Source organism: Diabrotica virgifera, chromosome 3 (assembly GCF_917563875.1).
Source record: "Diabrotica virgifera virgifera chromosome 3, PGI_DIABVI_V3a".
NCBI lineage: Eukaryota > Metazoa > Arthropoda > Insecta > Coleoptera > Chrysomelidae > Diabrotica > Diabrotica virgifera.
In genome coordinates this window covers 116488730-116507251 of record NC_065445.1, presented here as the reverse complement: position 1 = coordinate 116507251, position 18522 = coordinate 116488730, and the positions used below count along the sequence as shown (strand labels likewise).

At 34.8% G+C, this 18522-nt stretch overlaps 1 protein-coding gene across 1 annotated transcript in view; it reads left to right on the top strand.

Annotated features, from left to right (window-relative positions):
* The first annotated feature begins 11162 nt into the window (after positions 1 to 11162).
* LOC114330186 (extracellular matrix-binding protein ebh-like) overlaps positions 11163 to 18522 on the top strand; it is a 166365-nt gene continuing 159005 nt past the window's right edge. Inside the window, exon 1 of the mRNA XM_050646867.1 lies at positions 11163 to 11315. The gene's annotated coding sequence lies outside the window, so the exon portion shown is untranslated. The remainder of the gene's footprint in view (positions 11316 to 18522) is intronic.

Here is an 18522-nt window from a genome sequence, read left to right as displayed (position 1 = left end):
AATGATGAGTGCGAAAGAGAAGCCAGTCCAATGGTGCATCTTACTCTCACTTACATTTACAGCCGCGTCAATACGATCTTACCGCTCATTGTTAATAATTAAAAATAACCGCTTATGTAATTAATATTAATAAATTAATGACACAAATTTCTTTAGGATCATGTAGGGGTTGGGGGCTTTAAACTTTGATTTAGTCCCTTTTTGACTTTCATAATAATAATTTTTTCTACGAGCGTGCAAAAATGTCTACTTTCGCGCACGCATTTTAGTTTAGAATGTTTCACTTTTCCGCACGCGTGTTACTTTTCCTCACGCGGTTTTTACTTTTCCGCACGCGTGTTAATTTAGATATGTTAATAAGGCCTTAAAGTAATTATAATACATGCAATAAATTAATATTTAGATATTATTTACTAATTTATTTCAAATATATCTTATTGTGTTCCTGTTTTAATGAAATTAACGCGACAATTCGATGAAATAAAATTATTTTGACATAATATTCGAAAGTCAAATCGGTAGACAATAACAAAAGAATTAATTTGTGTATGTATTTTCATATTAATTAAATTAATTGATTAAGATTTGGTAATTTTTTAAAGACTCTTAGAAAAAATATTGTTCCTAACTCTTGCAGAAAGTCTCTTTTCCTCACTCGACTGCTTGCCGAACTCCCGCTTCGCGTCGTTCGGCAAACTGCAGTCGCGTGCGGAAAAGAATGACTTTCTGCACTTGTTAGGAAATAGTATATTGTGCAACAAGTGCAGAAAGGTACTAATTTCTCACGAGTTTGAAAAGTTGCGGTACGAGCGCAAGCGAGTGCCGCAATTCAAACGAGTGAGAAATTACCTTTCTGCACGTGTTTCACACTATACTTTTTCTACAAGCACAGTTTTTCCTAAAAATAAAAATCACAATTTCCAAACGACGATTAATTATAATAGGTACCTATGTGATAAATTTTAAACTGTATTTAATTAATACCTACTAATTAATTTAAATTCCTTATACCTAAATAAATTGCACAGAAATCAGTTAAAAAATTAATGCACTGCCTTAATTTTTTTAAATTTAAACAATTATTACACATTTTTGACATTATATTTATGCAGTCACGGATTTACACAAAACCTACTTCATTCGACGTCTCTTGCACAGGTTGCTAAATCCTTATTGGTTATTTGATAATTATAAAATGTTTAATAAGAATAAAATTGTAAAATAAAACAGTTGTAACATCCATAATTTAGTTTCTATGCTAGAGTTAAATATAATAATTGTCTTATAGGTTATATATTTGTCTAAAGTTTAACCACGGATGTAAACAGAATATAACGTTACTCAGAATGCGGTAGTCCACGGATGTAAACAGAATATAACGTTACTCAGAATGAGGTAGTCAACTGTGCAGAAAAGAACTTTGCGGCACAGAAACGTCACTTTGCGGCACAGAAACGTCACTTTTCTGCACACTAATGTCAAATATCTTATACTGTGAGAAAATATCAAGTTTGCTAACATAAAACCGTGCAGAAAAGTGCACTTTGAATAGTGGTTGTAGAAAATAGTATATTGTGCAACAAGTGCAGAAAGGTACTAATTTCTCACGAGTTTGAAAAGTTGCGGTACGAGCGCAAGCGAGTGCCGCAATTCAAACGAGTGAGAAATTACCTTTCTGCACGTGTTTCACACTATACTTTTTCTACAAGCACAATTTTTCCTAAAAATAAAAATCACAATTTCCAAACGACGATTAATTATAATAGGTACCTATGTGATAAATTTTAAACTGTATTTAATTAATACCTACTAATCAATTTAAATTCCTTATACCTAAATAAATTGCACAGAAATCAGTTAAAAAATTAATGCACTGCCTTAATTTGTTTAAATTTAAACAATTATTACACATTATTGACATTATTTTATGCAGTCACGGATTTACACAAAACCTACTTCATTCGACGTCTCTTGCACAGGTTGCTAAATCCTTATTGGTTATTTGATAATTATAAAATGTTTAATAAGAATAAAATTGTAAAATAAAACAGTTATGGTTGTAACATCCATAATTTAGTTTCTATGCTATAGTTAAATATAATAATTGTCTTATAGGTTATATATTTGTCTAAAGTTTAACCCATTTAACCACGGATGTAAACAGAATATAACGTTACTCAGAATGCGGTAGTCCACGGATGTAAACAGAATATAACGTTACTCAGAATGAGGTAGTCAACTGTGCAGAAAAGAAATTTGCGGCACAGAAACGTCACTTTGCGGCACAGAAACGTCACTTTTCTGCACACTAATGTCAAATATCTTATACTGTGAGAAAATATCAAGTTTGCTAACATAAAACCGTGCAGAAAAGTGCACTTTGAATAGTGGTTGTAGAAAAATAACTATTTAACAGAGTTTTTAAATCTTGAAAATGGCCATTTTCGCGTTTTTCAAATTTTAAATTGCTTATAACTCGAAAACGATCAACTATAGATAGCCCAAGTAATGAAGCTTAAAATAGGACAAAACCTCGCAATTTTTACAGAATGGATCGATTTGTTTGAAAATTTGAGAGTAAGTAGTGGATAGTCCAAGTATCAAAATCTATATCAGGCCGAAAGGCGCTTTTACCATGGGGGTGGTTGCCGCTCCATCTCGGGGGTGGAAATTTTTTATTTTATTTTGACCCCAAAAGTTGGTAAACACATTCATTCTAAGCAAAAAACTTTTTATACATTTTTTGATAAAAGTATTTATTCGCTATTGAAAGTGTTGGTTTAAATCGAAAAAATCATGGTTTTTAATCAGTTTTCTGCTAATAACTCAAAAAGTTTTCGCAATATCAAAACAAGTTTACCTAACAAAAATGTACCTTTTGAAAAAATAAACAAAACCGTTTTTTATAATTTGCTTTAAGACCAATAGTAATCGAGCTATACTTTATTTATGTTAGCTTTTCTTCGTAAAATGCTAAATATTCTAATTTCAAAGTCAAAAGACGGGAAAATTATGCATTTTTCGAGGATAACTTGTTCAAGCTAATTTAAAGTATTTAAAAATATCTATCTCCATAAATAAAAAAATAGTCCCTAACTCAAAAATTAAGTGACTTATAGTAAAAAGAATGTCAGTCCCTATTTTTTCAGCGAAAAAGTGATCGGAAACTTCTCTTTACTCTCCACCCTAATTAAAATTGGTCATTAGCCTTATTTGGTCTTCGTAATTTATGTATTATTAATAAGTTCTAGAGGTTTGACCGGCTTAGAATGATTAGTTTTAAAAAAAATTGAGTTAAAAGCGAATAACGAATTTTTGTAGTTTGGTAAAAAATGCCCTTTTCTTCAGAATAGAAAGATTAGCATCAGAGATACAAAAAAATATTTAAATATAAAATTGTAGCTTATTTAATTCTCAAGAACCTGGTTTGCAAAAATTCTTTCTAAGGCAAAAATTGAGTGAACTATTGAAAATTAAAACTTGTAATAACATGCAAAAACCACCTTTACCAACCCTTTCAAAGTCACCTCTTTTTTCGAATGAGAATTATAAAAGGGTTTAATATTAATAGCCTTATAGGTCCTGTAAAAACCTACAAAATTCTTTTTTAACAAACTTTCTAGGATAAAAAATAAAAAAGGTACGGTTAAAAAATCAATATATTTTTTTGAAAAAAAAAAAGGATTTATCCAATTGTAAGCATAATAATGTAAGTTAGCGGTGTTCTTAGTCATCGGCCTTATTCATTCTTCTTTATTTATGTACATATTATTAATAAATTCCAGAAGTTTGACTGGCTTAGAATGATTAGTTTATAAAAAATGGAGTTAACAGCGAATAACGAATTTTTGTAGTTTGGTAAAAAATGCCCTTTCCTTCAGAATAGAAAGATTAGCATAAGAGAGGCGAAAAAATATTTAAATAAAAAATTGTAGCTTATTTAATTCCCAAGAACTTAGATTGCAAAACTGTTTTCTACGGCAAAAATTGAGTGAATAGTAAATGAGTGCAATACCGAAAAACATTGATTTTTTCGATATAAAACTAACACTTTCGATAGCGAATAAATCGAAAACTATTAATTTCATCAAAAAAATGTATAGAACATTTTTTGCTTAAAATGGATGTTTTTATCAACTTTTGCAGTCAAAATATATTAAAAAATTTCCACCCACGAGATGGGGTTGCAACCACCCCCATGGTAAAAGCGCCTTTCGGCATTATATAGATTTTGATCCTTGGACTATCCACTACTTATTCTCAAATTTTCAAGCAAATCGATCCATTCTGTAAAAATTGCGAGGTGAAAAGCTTCGGTGCCTGGACTAAGAGAAAAATTACAAGAAACCTTTTTTGTCCAGAATGATCCAAAAAACCTTAAAAAATTGTTCGGGCCAAAAATATTGATTTCTGCAATTTGTTCAAAAAAATTGTTTAAAAAAATTTGGACCAATTTCGCGGCCAAAAATTCGTGAGACATCACTTCTGGGGTGTCTCACGAATGTGATTATGCAAAAAAATCTAATGGGAATATTTTTTCCAACGAACCCGCCATTTTCGGCTTGTCTAATATGAATGGTTAATTAAGAAGGTAAATGCATTAATTTTTTTTTCGAATCCTGTGAAAACTAATGACTATTTGTGAAAAATTTAAATGCAGAACGAAATATTATATTATTACCGAGGGCAAAAAGTCCCTGAAAACTTCTTTAATGTTTATTTGAAGTTATAGGGGTGAAAAAATGAGAAAATTTAATGTGATTTTTAATGTCAAATATTTCATTAAAAAAATTTTTGTTTATTCTAATGGTAAAGATTTTGTCCAAGCGGGGATTTTTGCAGTTACTCGAGCGCGTCAGATTATTACATGGAGAAACCTTGCACCCTGAAAATGTACCTCTACCATATATTGGCTCTTAATGCAGGGGAGTTCGTTAAGTGGGGGAGAATTGTCAGATTAAGATAAGGTAAGTTAAGTACATGCAAAACAGTGTATATTTAAAAAATCTGACGATTTGAGCGGGGTGTAAGGAAATGGGTGAGTCACAAAGTTTCACAAGAAAAAAGCGAATATTTCGCGAAATGAACGACAGATCGAAAAACTAAAAAATTCGTCCTCAATATTTTTCAAAAATATATCGTATAATGTCGAATGACCTCCCACGGAGAGGGGTGGGGGCTAAATTTAAAATTTTAAATACGAACCCTGCGATATTTCACGAAATGAACAGCAAATCGAAAAACTGAAAAATACACGTATTCAATATTTTTGAAAAATCTATCGAATGGCACCAAACACGACCCCCCACGGAGTTGGGGGGTCGTGTTTAAAAACTTTAAAATCTTAAACAGAAACCCTCATTTTATAACAGATTTGGATTGTTGAAAAAAAAAACAATTGTTGGAAATGGAAAATTAACTTAAAAAATGGAAAATGTCCCCACTAAAATGGAAAACTCTACTTAACTTTTTTTGGTTTTAGGACCTAATCTTCACAACCAAATAGGTCCCCATAACGCTCGAGTGACTATACATTTAGCATACTTTCCTCCCCTACTATAAGGGACCTTCAGCCCTAGGTAATATTCCAATTTTCCATTCTGCATTTAAACTTTTCAAAAATATTTAGTAGTTTTTTTAGAATTTGAAAAAAATAAATGCATTTAAATAGCATTGGACCAAGACTTTGCGCCTACCCCATTAAGGAGTAATAAATGAGAAATAAAAAAAATTCTAAATAATAATTGGTTGTATTATTTATCCGTATTCTATTTTTATTTTATTATTACTGCTACTTTTACCTTAACATTTATTTTACTTATTTTTATCATTTTTTATACATTTTTTAAATTATCGTTAGTACTTGAGTGATGTCCGATTGACATTGAATATTGAAAATTGTATTACGTTTTGTTTTTATGTTTCATTAAAATCTTAATGTTTTTGAAAACTAATTTGTACTTCTAGTATTTTGTAACTTCGAGTAGGAATTTTTTTAAGTTTTATCTAAATTTAAACATTTTCATTTTTAGAATGTCTTGATAAAGAAAATAAAATTTTCGAAAGGTCGACAAAGCTCAAAGTGTTTTACTTATCAGCCCAAATTAACTGACTGCATTTCCCAAGATTAACAAATTTTTACATACAGTGGAACCTCAATAAGTCGGATTAATCGGGACCGCGGCTTATCCGGGTTATCGAAAATCCGGGTTACCCGGAGAATATGGTAAAAATTAATAAAATACGTTATACTTATAGATAAGCTCCATTATAATTACAAAAACATAAAATGCATAATGCACAATACATCTAAATTGCGTACAGTTGTATACAGTCTTGTCACAGCCTCCTGTAAGCTTTAGGTGGCTGTGGTCTTGTTCATTTCTTGGTAAAATCTCAATCAAAATGAAAACAGGTTTGTTGTGTCTTATGAAAATCGGTCCGGGTTAGCAGGACTTCCGGGTTGTCGGAGGCCGAGTTATCGGGGTTCCACTGTAATTGAATAATTATAATCATTATATGTATAGTAATAATCATAGGTATATACAGCGTGTCCAATAACTCTCTTGACAAAAAAAACCGGAGATTCCTTAGATAATTTTAAGAAAATTTAACCCAATTCACCTAGTCCGAAACGTGCGTCCTAGGGAGCTAGAATATCTCCAGAACGCTTCTATTTAGAAAAACGAAAACTGGTATGCCTATTTATTATCCAGAGATAAATTGATTCCGTGAATTGCGAATTTCTAGTACATAGGCGCCCGTTTTGGGTAGGGCAACGGTTATTTTTTTGCATCTTTTTTGTCTTTAACTTTTAAGAATTTTGGATAATGGATTAAGTATTAAATTGTGAGGTATTCTAGTACTAATAGATGGTCTTGTTTTAAGTAGGTAGGATACACTGTTTTTAGAAAAATCGATATGAAGGTTTTTCATCTTTTGAATTTAAAAAAAAAATTAAAAAAAAGAGTGTGTGTGTGTACTTTGTACGCACGTAAGCAGTTAGAAGACTACTATTATATGATTTCAACGAAATAAATATATTTTAAATAGTTTATTTATATTTTGTTTGAATATTAAACCAATTTTAATACTTACTACTTTCCAAAATTTTTTATTAAAACAATACCAAAAATTAAAAAAAAAATAGAATAGGGACACCCGGGACTTCTCGATCTGCATTCGAATTCTCTACCACTGAGCTATAATCGCTATATTTATAAAGGTTTACAAGATTTCTCCGACATAGTGACAAAGACCAAGTGAAGTATAAAAAAGTATATAAAAACGTTTTAATAATAAGGAAAAAGACTAAGTTTTCACTCTAATGGCATATAAAACAACATAATGCTATTCTACACCCCACCAGAATGAAAACAATGGGAACCTTCTCTGGTTACACCTCCGAGGCTTCTACAATTTGCAAGCCATATGGATGCTGAGACTAAGGAAGATGAGGGAATTCTACAATTTACAATTCACGTTCCATCTGCTCAGCGCGGTAAAGTTCCAACGAGAATGGTTCCCTTCATACTCCACACAGAGTAAATGTAAATCAAAAATGAATAACCATTTTCAATTTCGTTGCAAAACAAAAACACAGCCGAATCATATTCTAGTCCAATCAGAGAGTGCCGCAAGCACCCCTACCGGTTTCGAAACTTATTAGTCTCTCATCAGGAGGCACATATGATGCTCTCCCTGATCCAACCAAAACAAACCCCAGCGTGCAGTCCCGGATTGCAACGAACGAAATGGCATAGATGCCCTAGCGGCAACTGCTAGCAAAAAGACTAAGTTTTCACTCTAATGGCATATAAAATAACATAATGCTATTCTACACCCCACCAGAATGAAAACAATGGGAATCTTCTCTGGTTACACCTCCGAGGCTTCTACAATTTGCAAGCCATACGATGCTGGTTTTCCCATTGTTTTCATTCTGGCGGGGTGTAGAATGGCATTATGTTATTTTATATGCCATTAGAGTGAAAACTTAGTCTTTTTGCTAGCAGTTGCCGCTAGGGCATCTATGCCATTTCGTTCGTTGCAATCCGGGACTGCACGCTGTGGTTTGTTTTGGTTGGATCAGGGAGAGCATTATATGTGCCTCCTGATGAGAGACTAATAAGTTTCGAAACCGCTAGGGGTGCTTGCGGCACTCTCTGATTGGACTAGAATATGGTTCGGCTGTGTTTTCGTTTTGCAACGAAATTGAAAATGGTTATTCATTTTTGTTTTAATAATACTTATTATCTTATTCCCGAGGAAGACAAATCCAAATACACAAAAATTATAATAAACATATTTTTTTATTGAGAAATTCCCATCAACCCGAAGGTTATTAGCGAGGAGCAGATTTACAAAATTAAAAATTAAATATTTACAAAATTAATAGCTTTCAAGTTCTTCTTCTTCTTCTTCTACGGCACTACAGCCCAAATTGAGCCTTGGGCTCCTTTATTTTTTGCCTCCACCCTTGCTTGTCTGTGGCTGCTCTTCTCCATACACGGACTCCTAAAAGGGCTTGTGCGTCGCTGTTTACTGTGTCTTCCCAGCATTTTCTTGGCTTTCCAACCGGTCTCTTTCCCTGCATCCTATCATTCAGTGCTCTTTTTGGTAGCCTATCCTCTCCCATTCTTATCGCATGTCCGGCCCATTGCAATCTTAGTATTCTAATGAAGTCTGACATAGGTGTTTCCTTATAAAGTTGATAGCTCGTTGTTGCATCGGCTTCTAAAGATTCCGTTTTCCGTCACAGGTCCTAGTATCTCATCAGTACTTTCTTTTCGAATGTGTCGAATGTGTTTAGAAAAAAAAAATAGAATAGGGACACCCGTGACTACTTCTCGATCTGCAGTCGAATTCTCTACCACTGAGCTATAATCGCTATATTTATAAAGGTTTACAAGATTTCTCCGACATAGTGACAAAGATCAAGTGAAGTATAAAAACGTATATAAAAACGTTTTAATAATACTTATTATCTTATTCCTGAGGAAGACAAATCTAAAGACACAAAAATTATAATAAATATATTTTCTTTATTGAGAAATTCCAATCAACCCGAAGGTTATTAGCGAGGAGCAGATTTACAAAATTAATAGCTTTTAAGTAGTTTAACATATTAATTTGTAAACGAACAATTTGCACCAAGTGCTTTCTCTAAGTTTATTGGGATACTGTAAATTCTTCTTGCTGTGGGGAAAACTGGACAGTCTACAATTATATGTTTCACCGAGTGTTTAACGTTACACTGCACACATTTCGGTTCGGGTTCTTTTGTTATTAAGAACTTGTGTGTGGCACTGGTATGGCCTAACCTAAGACGGGTTATTGTCACTTGATCCCTTCTTTTGGTGGGGAAACATGTCCATGGTTTAATATTCGGGTTAATATTCCAAATATTGGACACTGAAAATTGCCACCGGTTTTGCCACTCACTAATAATAACCTAAAACACTTAAATAAAATGTGGTCCCTTACTGAGTTACATGGTGTTTTATCTAATAATTTAAAAAATTTTTGCTCAGCATTTTAAAACTATTCAACGTATCCTTTCCATACTTGGCAGAAAGTGCGACTACTATACACCCTACTAAATTATGATAAACAAACGTTTCTAGCTACTACCAGAGGCGTACGACAGGGGATAGTGAATGGTTGACCCTTCTCAAATTCTACGCCACTGGAGGAATTACTATTTTAGTGCCATTTTTAGATTCTTCAATACTTTCTACGTAAATAATATACTCCACATTGGTAACTATAAAGTCATTAGTTTTCGAGATATTTGAAGTTTAATATGAAACGGCACAGTTATTTTGATTAATTTATGATATAATATGATTCATATGATTGAAATTTAAAAATTATTTGTACCCAGTACTTTAAAACTATTTGGCGTATCTTTATCATACGTGGCAGAAAGTGTAGGTACTGTATACCCTACTAAATTAAGATTAGTAAACGTTTCTAGCTACTACTAGAGGCGTACGACAGGGGATAGTGGCTGGTTGACCCTTCCCAAATTCTACGTCACTGACGAAATTGCTATTTTAGTGTAATTTTTTGATTTTCCAGTACTGTTTATGTAAATAATATACTCTTCATTCAGAACAATAAAATGATTAGTTTTCGAGATATTTGAAATTAAAAATGAAGCGACACAATAAATTAATCAAAATAACCGTGTCGTTTCATTTTTAACTTCAAAGATCACGAAAACTAATCACTTTATCGTTACGAATGAGGAGTATATTATTTTCATGGAAAGTATTGGAAAATCCAATAATTGAACTAAAATAGTAATTCCGCCAGTGGCGTAGAATTTGGAAAGGGTCAACCATTCACTTTCCCCAGTAGTACGCCTCTGGTAATAGCCAGAAACGTTTGTTTAACATAATTTAGTAGTTTGTACAGTACCTATACTTCCTGCCAAGTATGAAAAGGGTATGTCGAATAGTTTTAAAATGCTGAGCAAGAATAGTTTTTAAATTTTTAGATAAAACACCCTGTAACTCAGTAAGGAACCATATTTTATTTAAGAGTTTTAGGTTAAATCTTCGTATTTTGTGCTAAGGTTTCTCCAGTTACCATATGGACAATTATTAATGAAACACCCTGTATATATTATACATTGTAAAGTAGAAGACTTTAAAATGATATTTCCAATATTTATGAGTTGCGTTCCTGGGACGACTTTTTTGAAAGATAGTTCATTAGATTACATAAAATCAACTTTAACTCAAGAATATCCGTCACAAAAAAATCATAGCATGGGATGTGTCTTTAAAAAGAACCAGGAAACAACCTTGTGATACTATCCCGACATTGTAAATATTTGGTCTAACATTGAGTTTACTCTCAAAATTGTGGCTTATTTCCCAATTAGAATAGTTAATTACCTGCTCTTAGTCTATAAAGGTTTGTAAATACCCACTTAATGTACCTAAAAATTTTATATAACATTGATTACTAAAAATAAAAGTCGTTTGGGGTATGCGCATTGAATGGATTTTCCGTAGCTCGGATAAGTCCATAAAAAAATCGTTATCAACAAAATGATTCTCCCGTTTATAATTCGTAGCAAAAGGTCATCATTTTAAAAAGTTTCATTTTTATGATCTGTTTTTCTATTTATTAATAGGCTTGGGCAAAATCTTACCATTATGTATATTCTTATTAATGTGAGGTAATCTTAACTTAATTAATCTTTATTTCAGATATTGTCAGAAGATGGTGCCAAGAATAATATTTTGTGTAGTAATTTTAATGGGAATCTCCAACACAGAGGCTATCTTTACATACATGATGTAAGTAACTAAATAATCTGATAATAAAAAGAAATTATTATAGTAAAATATTGTTTATACAGTGATGAGCGCGATAATAACCGGCAACATAACATAACGCAAAAGAAGTTGTAAGATAAAAAGGGATGAAACTAGTGGAGGTAGGAAATTTAGCGATAGAAACGTATAAATTTACATTGTATTGATTGTTTCCCACCTTTAGACGTATCAGAGGAGTATGTCAACTAAAACTGTCCCTGTCACAATGTTAGTTGCCAAACTCGTCCGATACGTCTAAAGGTGGAAAACAATCAATATAATGTAAATTTTCATCTCTTTTTATGTCAAAGCTTAATGTTTTCCATCTTTTACGTTATTTTGCCGGTTATTAGTGCGCTCATCACTGTATACAAATAAACATATTATAATCTATCATTGTTGAGCTGAATTATTTTTGTTATCTACAGGGTGGGGCATTAGTAGGACAAAGTCCAATTACTCGTTTGTCGTAAGAGATACGAAAAAAAAAAGTTGGGGATAGATAGGACCATAATTTAAAAATATTTTCAAATATACAAGGCCACCCGTATTGGCAGGGTGACACAAACTTATGTTTTTTTTTTTAAATAGACACCCTATATATTTTTAAATTTTTAGATTCTCCTCGATGGTTTCTTTCATAAAATATAGCCTTTTGTGATATTATACGAGGTAGTTTAAAAGATAATAATTACGTTTTTTGTTAATTTCGTAGCAAGATTCACACCATCAAAGATTCTATTTATGTTGAAACAAATTTTAATATAGTCTACTATTTTTAAACATTATTAATATAGTATTATCATTATAATACATAGTATTATATTAGTATTGTCATGAAATGATATTTTATGGTACTTTTTTATTATTTCTTAAGCATTCCCTATACCAGGGGTCACCAATTAGCGGACCACGGTCCGCATCCTGACCGTGAGCTAGTTTTGTGCGGACCGTCAATAAATTCAGAATATGCCTAGTGTGTGGCAATTTCGAAAATATTTGGCCATGAAATTGTGTACTATGTTTGGCTCAACTTATGTGTGCGAAGCCGCTTTATCCAGAATGAACTTTATTAAAAATCGGTAGAGATCTCACTGAACAGATGAATATCTCAACTCCCTAATGAGACTCAGTTGCACTAAACTCACTCCAAACTTCAGACAGGTGACAGGTTGTACATAAAAAAGTGTCATTTTTCTACCTGATAATTTAATTTTGTAAAGAGTTTTCCCCCTTATTGCTATACTTACTAATCATTAATTTTGAAATTAAGTAAGCTGTAATATAAAATTGTCATGTGCATTTTTTATATTCATTTCCTCTCTAGTATATGTTAAGTAGGAGTACTTTTCAGATGTGCATTTAATTAAAATAATTTTCAGATTTATTAAAAAAAACATTCAAAATTCTTCATTGTTCATTAGTTAGGTCTAGATTAGAGTATGCTTCGGTGATATGGTCTCCATATCATGCAGTGCACATTGCAACAATTGAAAGCATTCAGCATAAATTCTTGCGGGTGTGCTCTTATAAACTTAAGTTGATTATAGTAGATCATGAGTATAGTGAAATTGAAAAGCAACTTAAATTACAATCCCTGGTAGATCGCAGGATTTGTGCTGGATTAATATTTCTGTACAAATTAGTAGATTGTACAATATATTGTACAGATCTAGTGAATCAATTACACATTGGGATTCCCTCAAGAAATAGAAGAAATCGTTCTCATTTTTTGTACCATTTCACCGAACAAACTATGGTTACTACTCTCCTTTAGATAGATATGCAAGAATTATAAATCAGTATCATCTAGAGGTCTTTGGTATTAGTTTATATTATTTTAAAAGTCAGTTAAGGAGCATAAATTTTTAGATTACAATATGACGTGATGTAACCTAGTCTCTATTTAAGGGTGTATATGATAATGTATAATGGAAATAATTTATTTTAAATTTTTAATTTAGAATTAAGTTTATTTTCAATGTGTTTACATATTGTTATTTATTTTGTTAATTGTAATTTGTTAATGGGGTTTTCTCGTAAAATAAATAAATAAATAAAAAAAAAGTTTGCAACAAACACCTTGCATTGAAACTAATGTAGAAAAGATAACATGCTAATTAGCACTTTGTATTATGATTATTTATTTTAAAATCCTCAGTTTCCTTTTTTCAAAATTTTAGATGTCTAAAAACTTCATTAGCATTCAAAATATAAATTCCTAATTTTTAAAATATTCTCAGTAACAATTTACAATACTGCTGTTTTCAAAATATACTGATAATAACATTCATCGAAACAATACGTACACAATGAATTTATATTTTATTTATTGTACCAGGAAAACTTACAGAAAAGTATACAGTACCCAAAAAATAATCAGATATTATTAGTTTTCCTTTCCATATTAGTCCATCTCATTGTGTGAGGCCACTTTCGTATGAAAAATGTTTCTGACTCGATTTATTTGCGGATTCCTGTTCAAAAATGTCCCCTTTAAACAAATCAGAAGGGTGCCGAGTCAAACAATTTTTTAAGCAAATTCAAAATTACTTTTTTGCCTCGAAAAATGTATTTTTAGGTTTCTTTGGTAATTATAAACAATAAAGGTCTCTTGTCATATTTCTGAAAAATTGATAGTTTTCGAGTTACATATAAGCGATTTAAAATCTGAAAAATGCGAAAATGTGCATTTGTGATGCTTGAAAACTCTTAATTTTTAATAAAATGACAGATCTTTCTTATTAAAGATGACCCAAAAATGCTAAAAACATATTTCCGCGGGCAAAAAAGGTGATGTTTTGAATTTGTTAAAAAAATATTAAACAATTTCTGCCCAAAAATTTCGCCCGGCACCCTTCTGATTTGTTTATAGGGGATATTTTTTAACAAGAATCCACAAAGAAACGGAATCAGAACAGTCAGACACAGGCAGCCAAAATCCAGACCCCGGAAGTGTCATCGTTTTTTCGAAACGGACCCTCAGGGAAACTAATTGGTGACCCCTGCCCTATACCTTATTGTTTTAATTTGTGAGTTATTCGTGATTCTTTAAGCCAAACATTACTTTCAACAAAAATTATGTGAAATTTTATTAGGTGGCCGTGAAAATATTCAATCATGAATAATTTTTCGAAAAAAAAATATAAATTAATCTAGACTGATGTTTTATTGATCAATATTGGTTCATATATCAAAATACCTACGTAGTTAAGCTTGTTGGTGCGTAAAATATTATTAAAAACATACAATATTCTATGTTAGTTGGCTATGACACTAAACTTGCTTAAATATTTGACTAACAATATCTGCGCTCTGCATTAGTTCATCCAGCTCGTGGTTCATTTTATTTCTCCACGAACTATCGCTGCATTGGGTTGGTCCAAATATCTTCCTTAATATTTCTGCGCTCTGCATTAGTTCATCCAGCTCGTGGTTCATTTTATTTCTCCACGAACTATCGCTGCATTGGGTTGGTCCAAATATCTTCCTTAATATTTTGCGCCCAAATATTCTCAGTTGATTCTCATCAGTGGTTGAGAGGATCCACGTTTCACATCCATATGTAACCACTGGTCTAATTACTGTTTTGTAGATTCTAAGCGGCGGATGCGGCGATGGAAATGACTGAAAAGTATACGAGGAGCTGATCAAATGGAGAGTTAGCATGATGCAGGGTCAATCACCGACAGTCGAAAACCTGGAGAGGGTAATTAAAGAAGCGATGGAGGGAAGCAGGAGGGGTCGCCGAGATGTAAACAAGATGCCCTACTGGTGGAACGCGGACATCGAGACACAAAGAAATGAATGTATAGTCATGAGAAGAAGGCTAACGAGAGCAAGGGGCAGAGGAGGAGTCGATCCTGATGTCATCGAGGAGATCGAGGAGGAGTACCGCCTACGGAAGAGGGAACTCTACAGGAAAATTCGTGCAGAAAAAAGAAGGTACTGGAGAGAACTGTGTAAAAAACTGGATGAGGACGTCTGGGGTCAAGGATACAGGATCGCCATGAAAAAGTTCCATGCGTACCCCTCGTATGAAATGCCTATGGATAAGAAGCTCGAGGTAACACGAGAGCTCTTTCCCGCGGGCAGGTGGCATGGTGTACGGAGAGACGAGGAAGCTGAGCGGGCTGTACCCTTTACCATGGATGAACTTGTCGAGGCATTGGGCGCACTCAAGACGCGCAGGTCCCCCGGTTTGGATCAGATATCACCTGAGGCGGTGAGGTGTCTAGGACGGGCGGAGCCCGCGTGGCTTCTGGAGCACATGAATGCACTGCTGGAAGCACAGACCTTTCCTGAGCCTTGGAGGACATCGAAGTTGGTACTGCTTCCCAAAGCTGGGGAAAAGTATCGACCCATCTGCCTTCTTCCGTGCGTCGGTAAGCTGTATGAAAGAATGCTGCGGGGACGTATCGATGGCATGAATGAGAGGTCGGGAGGCTTGTCCCCGAGGCAGTTTGGTTTCTGTAAAGGGAGAAGCACGATTGATGCAATCGTGAGTGTATTCGACGCATTGCGCAATAGAGGGGATGAACACCGTTGGGCGGCCCTGTTGTTGTTCGATGTTAGAAATGCATTCAATACGCTGCAGTGGAACGAGGTAATGAAGGCAATGGAGGAGAGAGAGTGTCCTGGATACCTGATGAACGTGGTAGCGGAATATCTGTCTGAAAGAAGAATTATGGTGGAGAAAGGCACGATCGTGGATGTGACGGCATGTGTTCCCCAGGGATCTGTCTTGGGCCCGACGCTATGGAATCTAGCATATGACGCTATGGAATCTAGCATATGTTCTGAACTGTGAATATGGAGAGGGTACGTCTCCCTTCGCATTTGCAGACGATCTCGCTGTGCTGGTAGTGGCGCGGGACGAGCCAGATCTTAAATACCGGGTACGGAAAGCAGGCGGCGTCGTGAAGAAATGGATGACACAGCATGGACTGAAACTCGCGGCAGAGAAGACCAAGGCCATCATTTTGAAGGGGAAAAGGAACAGGCAAAGTGTGGAGCTACAATGTGCAGGAGCGTGTCTAACACCCAAGAAACAGGTAAAGTACCTAGGAGTGACGTTGCACCAGAATGGAAAATGGGGGAGCACGTGCAGGTGGTGACCCGGAAGGCTTCAAACAGTGCGGCTGCGTTGGGGAGGGTGATACCCAACATTGGAGGACCCAAATCCGAAAGGAGGAGGGCCTTGCACGGTGTTGTGCAGTCGATCGTCCTCTATGCAGCCCCAGTCTGGAGTGAGGCGGTAGGGATACGGGCCTACAGGGGGCTCATTACACGAGTGGACAGAACAAGTCTGCTGCGAGTGGCATGCGCCTACAGGACTGTGTCTGCCGCAGCCTTGTGGGCCATCACTGGGTGTGTTCCGCTGCATGTGTTGGTAGTAGAAAGAAAAGAACTGTATGAGAGAAGAGACCTTGAGCTTACTATGGCCGAGAGAAGACAGGAAAGAGAAAGGTCAATTGAAAGATGGCAGCAAGAATGGAACAACATGGAGCATGTGGCACAGTGGACAAAGATGTTGCTTCCTAACTTAAAAGATTGGATGGACTGTGGTCACAGGCGACTGGACTATTTCCTGACGCAGGTGCTCACAGGACACGGGTGTTTTAGAGCCTACCTCTCTAGGTTTGGAAAGGCTGACACTGACGAATGTCTATACTGCAGACACCCGGACACTGTTACACATACCATGCTAGAGTGCAACAGATGGATAGTAGAAAGAAATAGAATGGAAAGAGAGACAGGTGTGAATTTTTTGACAGTGCGAGAAATGATTGAGAGAATGATTGAAAATAAAACTGGTTGGACTAGCATACACAACTATATCCGTGTAGTGATCAAGAAGAAAGAAGAGGAGGAAAAACTGCTGTATTAACGATAGGGGTGAGAGGGAAATACATGGCGAGTAGAAGGCAGAGGGAATAAGTTTTGACGAGAGGCGAATAAGTGAGATATATTGTATGAGACAGACTGTGGGAAAGAAGCTCTAATTAAAAAAAAGCCCAATCTTGGGACCAAAAAAAGGGGGAACGGGGAAAATGAAGGGCCTCCTTGCTTACAGTCTGTGGATAAATGAAGGTAAAGTGCTTCGGAAGCGATGTCGACCTTGCAGCGGCCATTCCGTTTTCGGAGCGCTGGATGACAGAGGAGGGTCTGGTTTAGCAGGTAGGCATTCGGCGTAGCCTCGGCGACGAGAGAGCGTCTTAAAGCACCTCGGAAACTATCGCTGGTACTACGAAGAATGAATCCTGCACTAAGGTCAGTCAGGCGGCGTTCTGGACTGAGGTGTCTTTTGAAGATTCCAGACCCCCCTCTTTAAAGACGAAAAAAAAATTCTAAGCTTAGACTCAAACTCACGATTCAGTAACTTGTTTTTCATTAAGTCTTTGTATGCATAAAAGCACTTATTACCGCTAAGAATCCTTGCGTGTATTTCTTGACTGGTGTTGTAGACGTCATTTATTATTGAGCCTAGGTACGAAAAAGCGGAGACACATTCGTAGGTATGGTTGTCTACCTTCAGATTCTCATGTTGATTCGACATTACGCACTCCATATATTTTGTTTTACTTTCATTTATATAGACCAAACGTAGCAACTTCCCATTTCAGCTGTATAGCTTTTTCGCTTATCACCCTTTTATTGCGGCTTATTATGGCAATATCATCCGCATATTCGCATATTTGCATAGATCTTGTATTGATACAGCCGTTTATATCCAATTTTATATCAACAGCTTCTAAAGTTAGATTAAAAAGTGTTGCTTATAAGGCATCACCTCGTTTAACTCCATTGTAGGGGCGGCCCGTCGGGGTAGGCAAGGTAGGCGCCGCCTACCCTCTTCAAATGTAGTACAATAATATAAATTATTAATATAAATTACTTATTTCAAAATTGTAATTTATAAATTTTGACACAATACCTACAACAAAATAGCAAAAATTATCCAAATTATTTTTAAAAATATCCAAAAAAATTTCTCCGTAGTTAAAATTATTGTACGCTCCTTTTAGTATCAGTAGTACTGCATGAGATTCTATATTCTTCCTTGGTCAGGCACTTGGAGACGTAGCCTGAAATAGAACGACGCCAACACCGAATTGACGTGCGATCTCTGTTTACGCGATCTAAAGGCCTGCTGGTAGCGGCCGTATTCAACGATTTTGAATGGGTG